This window comes from Taudactylus pleione, unplaced genomic scaffold (genome assembly GCF_031769625.1).
Source record: "Taudactylus pleione unplaced genomic scaffold, aTauple2 ptg000130l, whole genome shotgun sequence".
Taxonomy (NCBI): Eukaryota; Metazoa; Chordata; class Amphibia; order Anura; family Myobatrachidae; genus Taudactylus; species Taudactylus pleione.
In genome coordinates this window covers 4,018,204-4,035,000 of record NW_028284532.1, presented here as the reverse complement: position 1 = coordinate 4,035,000, position 16,797 = coordinate 4,018,204, and positions in this window count along the sequence as shown.

Here is a 16,797-nt window from a genome sequence, read left to right as displayed (position 1 = left end):
TAGCAGGGTATTCCTTTTCCAGGAACCTATGAGTGTACAGGCGTATCTGTTCATCACATACATCTTGCTTACTACAATTTCTTTTTATTCTGTGGAATTGAGAACGAGGTATATTCTTTTTCCATTTTTGTAAGTGTCCACTCTTGTAGTGTAGATAGCTATTAGTATCAACTTCTTTTATGTAATTCTTCGTGACTATCTGATAGCCTTCACCAATTAAAACCAAATCTAAAAATTCAATGGAAGCCGCGTTGATGTTCTATGTAAACTTAAGATTCATATTGTTATCAGTGATAAAATCCAGAAATGACTTAAAAAGATCCTCCGTACCTTCCCATATTATAAGGATATCATCTATATAGCGTTTATATAATACAACATTGTTCTTAAATGGATTATTGTTGTAGATGTAATTGTTCTCCCAGCACCCCATAAAAAGATTGGCGAAGCTTGGGGCAAAAATTGTCCCCATCACAGTACCACAAATTTGTCTATAAAATTTATTTAAAAATTTAAAATAGTTGTGGTTCAAAATAAAAGCCATAATATCACATAAAAACTCTCTGTGTGGGGTGCTAATAGATGAATCCATGTCCAAAAATTCTCTGCAAGCATTAATTCCTTTATCATGTTCTATGCACGTATACAATGATTGTACATCGATTGTTATCCATGAATAGGATGCTCTCCACTCAATTCCTTCTATGATTTGTAGGACATTAGTAGTATCCTTGATATATGATTGTAGCTGTATGACATATTTCCTTAGGAATATGTCCACATACTCCGATAAATGCGATGTTAGGGAATCAATCCCTGCAATAATAGGTCTCCCCGGTGGACTAGTCATTGATTTATGGACTTTGGGAAGAAAGTAAAATATGGGGGTAGTTGGATTGGTTACCAGGAGGTATTGAAATTTGTCTTTTGTAATAATACCATTGTGTAATCCATAGACAAGTAATGTTCTCAGTTCGTCAATATACTCCTCTAAGGGATCTCCGTTTAAGACAGCATATGAGTTTGCATCTCCTAAGAGTCTATTGGATTCTTCAAGATAATAAGAGCGATCCATTATTACCAATCCGCCCCCTTCGTCAGCTTGTTTGATGACTATTTCTTGATTCTTCTGAAGATTCTTAAGTGCTTCTTTTTCCCTATTTTTCAAGTTTTGTTCAATGGGGGTCTCAATGTTTTCATCACAAAAATCTTTCTTCACCAGTTCATAAAAAATGCTGAGGTAATTACCTTTAGACTCTATTGGATAATACTTAGATTTGTTTTTCAAACCCGATTTTGACTCGTTTCCAGTATAGTTCGTGATAACCGCATTATCTTTTCTCAAGAAAAGATGTTTCAGGGTTAGATTCCTCACAAATTTGTTCAGGTCAATGAAGGTTTGGCATTTATTCATGTTGCTAGAGGGTGCAAAAAATAATCCTTTACTCAGAAGAGACACTTCAGATTGTGTTAGGACGTGTTTAGATAAATTAAAAATCCCCTTCTTAAGGTCTATTGCACATTCCTTCTTTTGTAATTTCTTCCTGTTGCCCCCTCTAGTTCCTCTTCTTCTCTTGTTCTTCTTTTCATAGGTGACGCTAATCTTGTGGTTTCTTTGAAGAAGGTTTTTCTCGGGTTCGTCCTGTTGTACTCTGGGCCTGGAGATAAAAAAATCAGTGTCGCTGTTAGACTCATAACGTTGAAGTGTAGAGAATCGATTCTTCATATGATAGGTATTAAATTGGTTGAATTCTGTATGATCATCATCCCTTCTGAAACTTGGTCTTCTTTTGTATGGCGCCATTCTCCATGGGGTTCTTGCTTGACCAGGATGATGTATTTTCATTTGTCCTGAAGTTTTAGGAAATCTACTCCAATTCTTTACCTTATTTAGTTCATAATCTTGTTTGTCCCTGATGAACTTTTTTTCTTTACCTTTCATGACATCTTCTTCTATCCGTTCTAGTTTACGTACTAGTACCACATCATTAGTTCTGTAATCCTCTTTATCTTTAAAAGCCTCCATTTTTATCTCTTTATTTTTGATTTCTGTCTCTAGTTCAGAGAGAATCAGTTTCTTCTCATTTCTAATCAATTTCATGAGGTCTGTGGAACATTTATGTAGAGTATTGTCCCATTTTTCCATAAACACTGGATCATCCACCCCAAATGTGGGATTTTTCAGGAGTCTTAGACCCCTTGGTACCCTATTTACCGAGATATAGTGCTCCAATCCTTTTATATCCCACCATGCTTTTATTTCTTTGGCGATAAGTTTTTCAAGTTCCCAAAACATATTGTCTAGATTCTCGGTAGGGACATTAGTATTAGTCTGTGTTATATCTTCATTAAAGATTTTTTGGCATAGATCACTCCTTCTATTTCTGCGTTCATTATTTTGGTACATAATTCCAGTAATAGGGTTATTAGATATCTAAAGGCTGCTGTGTAAAATAACTAAAGAGTTTATGTAGAAATGAGAGAACACGGCGCCAAAAGATAATAAACACCCTAACTTAGTAAAATAGGGAGAAATCCTACTTTTTAAAACCTGTACCATCAGCCAGTCGTGTTCAAGTTATATATGTCTTTTTAAATATAAAAAGTATTTGTATATAGCATTCCCCTATAGTATGGGTGACAGCTCAAACAGAAGAAATACAACAGTGGTGGTCTGCTGTTATTAAATTTATGAAAACAATGAATCTGTTTAAAAGCGCCTATGTGCTAAACAAAGTGCTGTGCATACATAAATATTATTAATGAGCTTCAAAAAAATAATATTAATAAATATCTGTGGTATTTATACCAATAAAGTGCAATTGTGGAGCTAATTCCTTAATATCAAATGTAAAACAGAAGTACCATCTAAGAAAGAGCGAGTGAAAATAAAATAGTACTCTGACTAAAATGTACATATAATAATTACACAAAATGTATTTTAAAACAAGAAACATAATATAAATAAAAAATACTGTGCAAAAGTGGATGTGCTATACACAGCAATTACATATTTGTTATTGATCAGTATATGAGAGTATGCACAAATAAATAAACACTATAAAAAAGATATATCAGTATAGTTTAAAAAAGGATTCTGCGGCTTATCTGATAAAAATGGTAGTAAGTTCATGAGAGGTAAGTGGAGCATCCAACGCGTTTCATCTGCCAATCAGACTTCTTCAAGGAATGAAAAGCTCCTGTGGGGTGTCTGGTTTATAAACCCCCTTAATAGGGACAAACTAGCCTCAATTTAGAATCGATTAGGTCACTTCCGGTTTCTGTGTAATAGTTAATTCAGTGGCCAAAGTTCAAATAACCAAATAAATAAGTCAATAGTAGTGTGGATGAAATAAAAAGCGATATCACACTACTAGTTCAATAAAAATATAATGCCTTCTATTTCTATAAGTCCTGAAATGAGTCCAGCGCGTTATGTTACTTCCGCCAGTCTTAAGACCTCTCCGAGCGGCACTTCCGCACGTCTCCCGCTGGCGGCCCGGATACAGAGCAGCGGTGGCGGCTACCAGAGCCGCCGCCGCTGCTTCTTCACACACACACCGTTCCGGAGCTGCAGCGGGAGGGTGTCCCGCTGGCGGCCCGGATAGATAGCAGCAGCGGCGGCTACCAGAGCCGCCGCTACTGCCGTTTACTGAAGGGGTGGATGGCTGCCCGATCACTGCTGGCCACAGTGATTGGGTCACAGCAGCAGCACTGCTGCTTCTATGGGAGGGGGGCTGCCGATGCTGCCCGATCACTGTGGCCAGCAGTGATCGGGACACACTGGAGAGGTGGCCGTGTTTGCAGAGGGACCAGAAGGTCCCTCTGATGTAGGCGGCTGTGGGAAGATTAGCTTCCCACAGCCGCCTAGTGGGCATTTCTGACTGGTCGTATCAGATATGACCATGTCAGGAAAAGCCCAGCCTGGTGCGGTCGTATCTGATACGACCGTGCCAGGCAAGTGGTTAAAGGTGCCCACACACTAGGCGTTCAGGTCACGATCCGATATCGTGTCCGAATTCTCCTCCTGCAGTCGTGGGCACGATTTGGTGTTAAAAACTATCCAAATTGACCCACGATCTATTGTGCATCCTATACTATTCCAGTGCATCGTGACTGAGATTTTCAGATCTTGCCTGCAACAGGCAAGATCTGAAGATGCGATGTACGACAGCGGGTACGCGCATCGGCATCGTAATCGTGAGTAGAGACTCACAGTTAGGACACATTTTACACGATCTGTCATCCCGATGCGTAGGAATCGGGCTGATTGTGTAAAATATTGCCTAGTGTGTGGGCACCTTAAGTGTCAGGGTGTGTTGATGTGGTGTGGACACAATATTTTGTTATGAGCGACAGAACCACCGTCTTCTTGGCGCATGGAATAAACGCAGTAGTATATGTTCTCAAATTGTGTTTGAACTTTTGGCATCTCCTCCGTTTATTCTACATGAGGGATATAGTTCTTCATTTGAGGATTTTCCTATGATAAACCTGTTTATTTAGATAAACTGTTAAAGTGACTCATGTAGAAAGAAAGCCATCGCAGAGTGAGTAACGTGAGGTCAGCGTTTGGGGGGTGGTGACGGGGGAGTGGATGGAGAAACGCAGGCGTGCCTGTCCGTTTGAACGCCGTTGCATGGGCATGCATAAATTAGCCAGTGCGACAGCATACGCAGCTTGTGTTGTCACTGTGTGCAACGAGATTAGAAATTTCTGAGTAAGGTCATACCTGCTGTAATTGTGCATGAGGGGCCGATGTTACTCGATGTTCCCTATGTATATGCAGGACTGCAAGGTATTACAGATAGGAGATAGCGGCAGTGGGCGTCTCTATGCTGGCTGTGCGATGGCTTTGTGATTACATTCATTAGCATATTTTCGCAGCAGATCTGCGTGTGTAACGCAGCCGCCATCGCAATAGCGATCCATAATGAATCAGGCCCAGTGTCCCAAATACTCATGAGAACCTCCAGATGTAGTGAGGAGCTCACTAGTCCTCAGTCCCGTTCTCTTGTCATCTCAGCAGAGCAACATTTGTATTCTCAGTTTGGAAAATAAAATCCTGTGTCCCAACATGATATCCGAAGGTGGAGATGCTCTGCATGTATAAGGAATCCATTCTGGTGGCCAATATACTACGCCAGACACCTATCTGGTGGCTAGCATATAAAGCAGATACTCAATTATGTATCTATTGTATAAAAGAGTCCTATCATCTGATTGCTAGTGTATAGTAGATATCCAATTTAATAGCTAGTGCACTAAACCGGCTTCAAAGATGGTTTATTAGTCTATCATCTACACTTTGGCCCTCATTCAGAGCCACTCGCTAGCGGCAGTACGCTCGTTCCGAGCGATGTTCGCACATCTGCGCATGCGTACGGTTTTTAGTACGCATGCGCGAACCAGTGAGTGCGGCTGAAAATCGTTTGTACGCAATATAGCGAGTGCCTGCTATTTTGAGTGACAGAATGAGGCGTATGTGGGTGGTAACAGGGGAAGGTGCTTGAAAACGGGGAGTGGAGATCAGAACGCAGGCGTGCTTAAAGGTCAAAACGGGCGTTTTATGGGTGTGCATAATTAATACAGCAGCGTCATTGACCACGTCACTTGGTTTTTTTTAACTCAGAACTGCTCGCAAAATAGCGGTTGAAAAAACCAACCACAAGAATAGCGAGCAGTTCATACCCTGGTCGATGTACTCGATTAATCTAATAAATAGCGGATATGACGTATGGTGCGAGCGGCCAGGGGGTGTTTTTAACAAATAAACGAGCGTATGTTTTGCTCGCCCGTTCAGACTTAGAGGTGTGAACAGACTGCAATGTGCGAACGGATCATTTGAATAGCCACCCCTTGTTTTTGAACGAACGCAAATAGCGAACGGCTCTGAATGAGGGCCTTTATTCCAATTCATCAGTTGGGGTGAGGTGGGACAACATGCCAAGAGGCTGGGTAGATATCCCTCTACCCTGCATCCATGCTGTATATGCCATTGGTTATACCAATATTGTGCTGTATTTTTCCCATTACTTTCAATAGGCATTCCAGTGGCCCATTTATTCCAATGGAGTTGTGTGCTACACATAGAAACTCTATTGAAATAGGAAATTTAAATGAATGGGACCAGTGCCACTGCTTGTTTGTATTGGTGATCTATATAAGAAAAACGGATTTCTCCATAGAGAATTCTGAAGGGGGGGCAGGGTGTTTAAGGGGCTACACCTCAAAAGCTATAGGAGGTACAGCTGGGTAGAACTGTCGCACGGTGCTGCATGTCAAATTTCAGGGCAAAAACAAAAAATGAGGATTTGGGAGTAATCTAAAGCTCCAACTGTCACTTTTTTCTGACATTCTCAATTAGGAACCTTTTTCTGCTGTAGCCTATGCGGGATTTTTGGGAAGGCATAACTCAGGGTAGAATTTAGACTTGGGGTTCGTTTTATTAGGTAGTTATTGTGCCAGGGTACGTGCTTTTGGGGTTCAGGTAAATTAGAAAGTTAGTTTTTAAACTATTACCTCAAGAATGCGCCATTGAATAGATAGGACTTTTCAACTTGTTGCGCAGCCGCAGTAGGAGCCTCCAGCAGGTGTAATAACTGTGGCTTCACTTGGGTGCAGCAAGATGGGCGTAGTTTGCGGGCGGTAGCGGGGGCCAGGACCGGGGGGGAAGAAGCTGGCGTTGGCTGTAGCCGGTGGAAAGGCGCGGGGGGGGGGGGTAGCGGGCTTCAACTGCGGCTAGACCCTGGAGAAAGTTGCGGGCTTTAGCGGCGGTGGTGCGGGCGGCAGTGCGGACTGCGGTGATGCAGGCGCTAAGACCTGGGGGAGGTAGCACACTGAATGCAAACTCTGATCTGGTAGATCCATGATGCCTGCTTCTGTGTTTAATTTAAAGAAAAACAACTGTGGCCCCGCCCCCCAGAAAACAACGAACCCTGGGCTTTGGAGCCCCAGTACTGGTTGTGCTAAATACAGGGGACAAACAATGGTCCCCTGTATTAAGCATAACCAGCACCAGGCTTTTCAGAACCTGTCCTGGTTGCCAGTATACGGGGGACAAATGCCGTAGGGGTCCCCCGTATTTAGTGCAACCAGCACAGGGCTCTGGGCCGGTCCTGGTTCTGGAATTACAGGGGGAAAAAATGCATAGGACTCCAACTGTATTTCCCAGAACCAGCATCGGACTCCGTTTAGCAGGGGGGTGGGGTGATGCCACAGCCAGGGGAGCCCTTTCACCGGGCCCCCCAGCCGCAGCATCACCCCTGACCGCTAGTCAGCCCAGGCCGGGGATCCCTGGGGAGTTGGTGACCCCCCCCCAATAAAGGAGTCCCCCTTCCCAGGGCACCCCAGGCTGATAGCTCGGGGCTATCCCCGGCACCCCTGGGCGGTGGGTGCCGGGTTTATTATGTAAAGTGTGGTGCATTTGAAAATATAAATATTGGCTTTTGCTGTGGAACTACAGTTCCCAGCAAGCCTCCCCCGCATGCACTGCACGGCTGCCACTGCTCTGCACCACTGCTGCTGCCGCTACCCCACACGCCTACAGCCGTCTCGCACACTGCACCTCCCAAAACAACCTCCTGTGTACCATTTTGTTGCCCTCCTCCCCTGCAGGTGGCCCGGTTTTCTCATCCAAACCCTGATAGTTAATAAATTTTAAAAAAAGCTATGAAATTCCACAGACAAAAAACCTTACGGTTTCATATGTCCCATTAAGGCTGCTTAGACATGATCTGAAAATTCACAAAACCTATTGATTTTCTGCCACTCGAACTTCAAAAAGCAATGAAATTACGGTCATTAAGGCTGACGCTTTAATGGACGTGTTCCTTGCGCAATACAGTATGCCATCACACCCTGTGGTTAACAGCAGATTCAGCACTCTCACAGAATGAGATTGTTGTCACTCACAAAATGGTGGAGCTGCTAATTCACAGAATTGTGTGCTCATTGGAATACACACAGGCAGTCTATGCAACTGAGGTTTGAGCAGTTATGTGGCTCCCACATCCCACTCAGTGCCCACAATTTTCCCATTTGATCACCAAAACAATCTCATTGGCTTCCAACATCCTTCTCACTGCATACATTTATCTCATTTAGAATACACGTTCAGCTCCCTTATTTTTAAAAATATCATACTCTGTCTATGCATGTACACTTTCTTCCCCTATATGCCTCCATGCTGCTACATATTCCCCAATCCCTACTGCTGTGTGGTCTCCCAACTGTGATAGTCTGTGTTCCCTCATCCGCACTAATGTTTTTCCCCAGACGCACCGCCCTGCATCCGTGCCTTCTCCACAGCCACATTGCTGTCTCTCTCTCATCTGTGGCACTATTTCTTCCTCCATCTGCACTACTCTGGTCCCCCAACTGTGCAACTCTGTCTCTGGGACATATGAAACCGTAAGTTTTTTGTCTATGGAATATATATATATATATATATTATATATATATATATATATATATATATATATATAATACTCACACGAGGCCTTTTTTAAACAAATTCAGATTTTGATCATTTCTATTTGTACCACTTTTGTGCATTACTGAATGCAAATTTTATATTATATAGAGTCTGCCAATGTGCAGGACCCATTCTGCAATTGTGTAGAAGGTGTCCTGCGTATACACATGCAGCCCCTTTAATGCCTCTGCTTGATTGACAGGCAGAGGTTTTTTTATTTATTTGTTCGGTGATGGGGGAGGCTGGTGTTTCTTCAAACGGATGCGTGACCACCCATTTATCCAGCAGTGGCAAGGGCTGCAACTGCATTGATGGATGCACTTTCCAGGTTTATTAAGCTGCCCACTCTGAGTAGGCTGAGCCTTACTCAGCTGGCTGGCGTCCTGGCGCTATCCAGCATCCCAACCAATGTTCTCTATATAGTAATCCCAGCCTATCACCTTTGGCATAGCAAATGCAGCAAGGGGTGTCAGACCCCTCCTACAGCATTTGCATATTACAATGTTACATTATTATAACTGCCTGTGTACCTTTATTTTAAATTAATGTTTATTGTTTTTACATCATGTATAAAAAGTTGTGTGTATTAATATATACTCACTTCTAAGCTGTACTACGATAACATATAAGAATTACACAACACATGATTCCAACAAATAAACTATTTTTTATGTTTTCAATATTTATAAACAAAACAACAAATCCAATTGAGGGCCCTCCTCATCCTAATGATGGAGTCTCCCATCAGCCGGAGGTAAGTGCTCAGGAGGTCCAGCTCCCTCCTGAGCACATCGTCAGCACTCTCACATTCTGCATCTGAAATAAAAAAAAATAAATCTAATGCTGGAAACATACCTGAGCTAATTGGACAATATATTGTCAGCACTGGCCAGTGTGTACCGGCTATTTGCCTTTTCAGAAAACCCCTGTATAGAGGAGAAACGCGTCAAGGATCCAGTGAACTGCCGACAATTCATACACACCTGCTGTTTATCCTGCACAATTGTGCAAGCTGTCTGGGATCTCTGCTTATACAGCTCTCAGCGGTCATCTGCCACGACATCCACGAGCTGCCGGGTTCCTGCCTCTGTCAGGACAGACACGTGCAGCCAGATCATTGCCGGTCTCCTTCTCTCCCTTGAAGCCCTTGTGCCACGGTGTACTCCCCACATACGGACCTTTGCCCTCCCACCCACAATGTGGTAAGGAGCCACTGCATTGGCGCGACCCAGCTCCACATCACTACTGCCTTCATGCCATGGTGAACTCTCCACTTACTTTATTGCGTACCCAAACTCACATTGGTAAGTGGGTAGGCAATCCCTTAAAGGTATCTTTAATCCTCTATTGTGCCGTCTGTTCCAGCATCAGTTAAACCGGTGAAACAAGTAGATAAGCGTACCATACTCACGTCAGTTGTAAGACGTTTTTTCATATAAAGGTTTCTTTTCCATATGCATAGGAATGGATCCGAGATGGAAGTGAATAAATATGTATTTATTTAGAAAAAACTTATAAAAAGCTTAAGTAGGTTTACATCAAAGGTTAAAAAATAACAGGTAGCCCACTTACCAATGTGAGTTTGGGTACGCAATAAAGACCTATATCGGACTACAGTAAATTTGCCATAAAGTTTTGACAAAAGGACCAACAGATTGTCCCTTTGTCTCTTCTGTCTCTTTTTTGTCCACATGTACTTCTGAGACATCAAGAGAAGAGAGCACAAAGAGAAAGAAGGGGACTTGGTCGGTCTACAGACATATACTCAATTTATTGACGAACTGGATTTTATATTATTTGAGCGCTGATAGCTGAGGACTCCCATTTTTCTTTTTGTTGTCTAAAGGCCAACGCCTATCACCAGTTCCACACCGAAATCCCGACATACCGATCGTAGGTGAGCCTGTAGTTGGGAGCGCTTAGCCGCACGGGGGGGGGGTGTGTTAGGATTAGGATGAGGGATTTAGGGTTAGGCACCCCCCGGAAGGTTTAGGGTTAGGGCCAGGCATCTGGCTACCCCCCTCCGGGAGGGTTAGGGTGCGGGGAGGGGGGGGTTAGGTTTAGGTACTCATGGGGGGAGGTTAGGGTTACGCACCCCCTAGAGGAGGGTTAGGGGTGTTACTTACCTTAGTCGGGATCTTCAGCTGCGGCCTTCCGGCGGTGATTCATACCGATTCCCTTGATACGTGTTAAATTGTTGGGGGGAAACGCTACATGTGGTTTCGATTAAGGTGATTGATCATGTTAAACCCACAATGAGAGGAGGAGATGGGTATAATAAATTATGTAGGCGGGAAGCTTATTGGATATTCCGCCTTAAAAACCTAGTTCCATAAGGTTTGAATGACACTGGAATTGAATATTGTCTGATTTTTATATGTTGTCAATAATTTGTCCAATAGCGTTCATACAGTAGATGTGAGTAGGTAAAATTAATCGGTCTCTTTCTGTATTGTTTATTGTATTAGTGTAGTGTTACTAGGTATATACTTGCCTCTCTCCATATACCCATTTGTATCCAAGTTCTAGAATAAATAATACACTTACATGTATGTATAATTATGTACATCTTTGGAAGATAAGGATGACATATATGTTTTGGATGCACCATGTTTTATTATATTTTTATATATTCTTATATTTTATATATCCATTTTTTATTATAGTGGATGATGAACGTGGTTGGCTAGAAGGATGCCTTAAACGGTCTGTATGGAGACCGAGGTCAACGGACAGTCTGAGTATTGATGGATACTGGAAGCAGATTTACAATTCTATTACTCTTTGTATTTTATTGATTCATTCATGGATATTAAGTCCTTTGTGATATGTATATTCACTGGGTGGTGATGAAGATGGTAAAGTTCTATTTAAATGAACTTTAACTACAATTGTTATATGGAGAGTGCCCTCTTGAAGTCCATTTACTTATAACTACCACTGGAGCCTTACTGTAGGTGGTAAGTGCTGAGAAGGCACCACGGAAGTTGTTTTCAGTTAGGATGAGTGCAAGTGCTCTGGGAGCATTGGAAGCATTTTATATATATATATATATACACACACACACAAAAATTTTTTATATTAGGTATTTTATCGGTACATTTTCAGCACCAGTGCATGAATGCATTAACCTGTGTAAATGCTTACAGGTATTATTATTCTATTAAGGTGGTAGTTAAAATAAATAGAGGTAAGAGATACCGTAAAATAATATATAGTGAGAAGATTTGTGCTTTGAGATCCGCAGGGCGTAGACATGTGCAGTTTAAATGGAGATGTGAGATGAGATTGAGATCTGGAGTGCATAAAACTCTACCAGTTCACAGATGAGGCTTGGATGTGGACACAAGTAGTAACTGATTGCGGAATTGAAACAGCTGATCCACTATTGAGAACAGCAGCATATAAATGAGGTAAGATGCAGTGTGTATTCTATCTCCTGAGGAAACCACTGATGGGTGTTTGAGGCAGGGAAACGCGTTGAGAAGTGCCCTTGTAGTTGTATTACTGAGGCATACTGCGCTGCATTGCGGTTTTGGTGAGAACTTTCTCAACAGTAAATTAGAGAGCATCTATATTGCCATTTAACCGCTTTTGAATTGAAATAGCCAGCAGATGGAGGACATATGAAGGATTGAAGTGTGGACTGCATTACAACAGGTAGCCCTAAACATGTGGGTCTTTATTGCCTAACACTCTCCCTACTAACATCAATGCATGTGCACTGAACATGCGAATAACTGTTGTGGGATGGAGGTGCAGAATGATGCTTTAATACTGCTTAAATCCTCTCCCTCTGTCGCTATTACTAACCACAGTATGGGGCCTATTCATCAACACTAAATTAACATTTTTAAGGACATTTTCCTTAAATAACGTTATTTTAGTATTCATGAAGCCACTTAGCAAAGAGATATCAGTGATATCTCCTGTGCCAAGTCCCCCTGCGTTAATTTCCACACTCCCCATACATTAGTACGGGGATGTGGAAATTATGGTATTCATCAAATTCCAAAAATTATGAATTTTCGGAATTTGATGGAGGTACTATCCACCACTGTGAGGTGGCGAATAGCAGATGAAACTTAACTGCTTCCAGCTGGACAGGTCCCCCGGCGTCTTCCTCCGGCGCTCTGGTGCGTCCTCTGGCTCCGGAGGCTGGTCGGACACTGTGTTCTCCCAGCAGAACACAATAAAGATTAGAAAAAAAAATAAAAATTAATTTTTTTCTAATCTGTACTGTGGTCTGCTGGGAGACCATGTGACAGACCAGCAGGACGGAGCCGGAGGCTGCTGCGTGGACAGGTAAGTGCTGAAGGGGGGGGAGGTGAGCGGAGGGGGACACACAAACTTACCGCATGTGTAGGCAGTGCTGCGCGTGTGCTGGGTTAACGAATTTAACAGCGCATGCGCCGCACTGCTTCCAGCTGCGGTAAGGTAGTGTAGACAGGGATAACTATCTATTTCCTGAAAAGCTGTCATCGCAAAAATGACAGCTTTTTGGAATAGATATAGTAATGATGAATTCCTCTGGTAATTAGGTAGAACTCCATGCGAGTTCTAAACCTAATTACCTCCAGGGAAAGTTTAGTAATGATGAATAGGCCCCTATATGTACCGGGACTGTGCTAATTAACAGCATTGCGGCTAAAGCTACGGACTGATTGTTTAAAAACCGCATGATGATTTTCATACTGCCACTAACCTCTATGCATGTGCTGTGATCAGCGCAAATTTATATCAAAGTGCTTATTCTTTGGATGTGGTCGGTGGCTCTTTAAAGAAATCCAGAGGAAAAGATCTAAGTTACAGATTGAAATTATTTATATGATTGTTTGGAACTTGAACTTCTTTTGCTGCTACTAAAGGCCCCCAAACATCAGCAATTGGAAAACCACATTTGAACAATCTGAAGTTGTATTGCCCGATTTTAGGATTTCCCAAACTAGCAATCTGCGCCCATACATTACAGAACTTATCGAGTGATTTGTAGATCATTTTCAGCAAATACAGATCTGCCAATCTTGAAAAGGCCCATCATTTTACTAGTAACAGTCTGCAAATCTGCTGATCATCTCCATACACTAGCAATCTACAGACCCAACTGATCTGTGAAATCCAGGACAATCTGATTTACCAATTCCAATCACTTTTTGGTTGCAATCTGCGATCTGCGAAGCCCATACATTACAGATTTTTATACACAATCGATTGCAAATTGCAGAATTGCCACAATCATCTGCTGATGTATGGGGGCCTATACACACAGAGTTGAAGTTTTAAATAGCCTAAAGAGGTTTTTTTTCTCTTAAGAGTCGCTACAATTTATATGAATATGAGATTTTTTTCCTAGGTGATTCATGTTTGATGTTTATAAAATATAGCTTTATTCATTGTCTATTGCTGAAATAATGTTTTAAAAATGGCATTTTAGGCTGTTATATGATATACAGTTATTGTGAACATTTATATATTGGTGCATGCACGTACTATATATTTTAATTATAAATATATTAACAACCAAGCGCCTCCTTATCTTTTTGGTTTAACTGATTCAGAGATATATGTTCATCCGAGGATATCTTATAACACACGTTAAGCACATGTGCAGAATGGGTCCTGCAGTCTTCCTAGCAGACCACCTTACCTACAGCATGATTGTCAAACCGCCTTGCAGGGGCCTGCTTGTGCCCCATTCATGGAAATGGAGGTGTGATGGATCCATTTTCCATGAGGCAAGAGGCCAAGGTCTGCATCAGTGGAGGTAGAATCCTGGCCTCTTGCGTGACCAGGGACCACCCAGGCTGGTGGAAAAATGATCTCCCGCAGCCTGGGCAAATATAAAATAATACCGATAGATGTTTGCGATTGTTCCAATGGTGATCGCAGGCTGCAACCTTGATTGCAGTGATGGCTTCACACAGATGAGGCAAGTAGGTGTCTAACACCTCATACTGAGATGGATGGATAGATAGATTAACATAGCTGCTTGTGTGTGGCTGTACAAATCCATCCATCTCTGAATCAGGCCCTAAGATAGACCTGAACAGAAAATTAGGACGCGCTAGAAATGAGAGCTGCTGGTTGGGGGATTGTCAATCCCAATATATATGGAAAAAAATACAAACATAAAAAAACCAGCCCTTCACTAATAAAAATTGCATATGATGGACGGTAAAAATCAATGTAAATTTAATAGACAAATATTAAAACATATCTAACACATTGCACAATAAAAATATATCACAAAGTGTAATGTATTATGAATAAAGTTCCAATAGTACTCCACTTGGAAACTCATAAATTAGTCAATAATAGGATTGAGGGCTCCTTCCACATAGTCCCAGATGAGAAACAATTAGCAGCAAGGCAACTTTACCAATAATGGCTGAATTGAGCTGTCAAGGCGTCCTCTGGCATCCAGCAATGGCGCTGTAGGGCTGGATCACAAGTACAAGGGAACAACCGGAGCTGCAGATGAAATGATGTATGAGATGGTGGGAGTCCAAATATAAATCCAATAAGCAAGAGTCCAAGTGGTAAGGATATCTCTCAACGCGTTTCAATGAGCAATGGCCGCTCAGCTTTCTCAGGAGTAACCTAAGATAGACCTTACTTCACCATACCGTTTTCAAATTCACTGCAGCAAATACAAACAACAATTCTAAATACTAAAGTCGGCAGTTTTACTATGTACCTTCAGGTACTTCTTCCTCTAATTCAGTCATGCCAGTCTCCAAAGGTCCTGGGGAGAGGAGGCAGCATAATTTGACAACCCAAGAAAAGAAGAAGCGACAGGGGAGGTAGGTTGGTTAGGGGGAGGGAGGTTGTTTAGGGGAGAGAGGTTGGGCAGGGGAGGCCGAGGTTTCAGGGATGGGGGAGATGGGGACCATGCAGAGCCGGCTCCAGGGTTCTGAGCACCCTGTGCCGGCTCTTGAGAGAGCGCCCTAACCTCGTGCGAATTTGGGGGCTTGGCCTATTTACCATAGGTCACGCCCCCTGTGTCACGTTATTTGGAGGCGTGCCTGCATGGCACGCCTCCAAATAACATCAGGCTGGGGGTAAAGCCCAGCACTCCGTCACTGGCTGGGCTTCCCCCAGCCCTCTGGGGTCCGGTCCGGTGGGGGTCCCCAGCCTCCCGATTTGACCATCCGCGGGCCACTTTGGCAGTACTGTCCCGCTGAAATCGGGATGCTAGGGATATATGCATGAAGTTTCATAGTGAGACATTCTCTAGTGTTTTAGGCAGGTTTTGATGTACACATGTTTGGTGGACTACATAATGACAGAATATATTATATCCCAAACATAGGCCCACAGTCCAAGCTATTCAACTATTGTAAAGAAAATTCATGAATATGTCTAAAGTACATTTAAATATAAAAAATAAATAATCAAATGAAAAAATACAATATGTACATGTTAGATAAATGATGTGCTATCAACAGCACAAATATAAAAAAATCAGTAAGGAACTAACAGTTAATTTAACAAAAATGTATCCCAAAGCATGCAATGCCGAAATTCATACCTGTGGTGTCAGGGGTCGCTCTTGAGCGCTGCGGAAGGTCCAGGACTTACCTGTGCGGGCACTCTGGCGGGTGTGCAGGCTGCTGTCAGTTAGCAGGGTGTGCGGGCAGGTCCCTGAGAGGTAGCGCTGGGTCTGTGGAGATGTGGTAGCTGGGAGATGCTGCCGGGTGCTGGGCGTCGCCATCTTGGATCTGGTCACAAGTCAGGAGTGAGCCAATCCACTCTGCATAATTCACAGTTGGCTCTGACAGTCAATCCAGCTCAAGCCTTGGGTACTTAAGGTCTGTTTGTGAGTTCCTAGGTTGTCAGTTCTCTGTGCTCCTTCACTTTCCAGTGTTCCAGTTTGCAGTAACAGTTGGAGATTACACCTGCTTTCTGCTCACTTTATAGTTTCATTGTCAGTTGGACTGTCCATCTCCATTCCGGTGACTGATACTGCCACCTACAGAGCCTCCTCCACTAGCGTTCCCAGCCAGCACCCGTACACACTGTAGTTCCTGCACTCCAGCTTCTCCAGGAGTCATGCTCAGATTACTCCGGAGGGGTTAATTTCTTTTTTTCTTATTGGTCTTCATCCTCCGCTTCCTCCAGCAAAGGCAGAGACAGCCATGAATAGCTATCCACTTCATCCAGCTTCATTCCAATATCAAGAAACTGCTCGCAAGGACTCCCCTTCACCCAGTCCGGGTCCACAATTCATTTTGGACGTGACATGGTCCATTCTTCCTACAATCACTGTGATTGTTAGCACCTGCTGTAATACGGACTCTCAAATCTGGTTCTCTGCACAT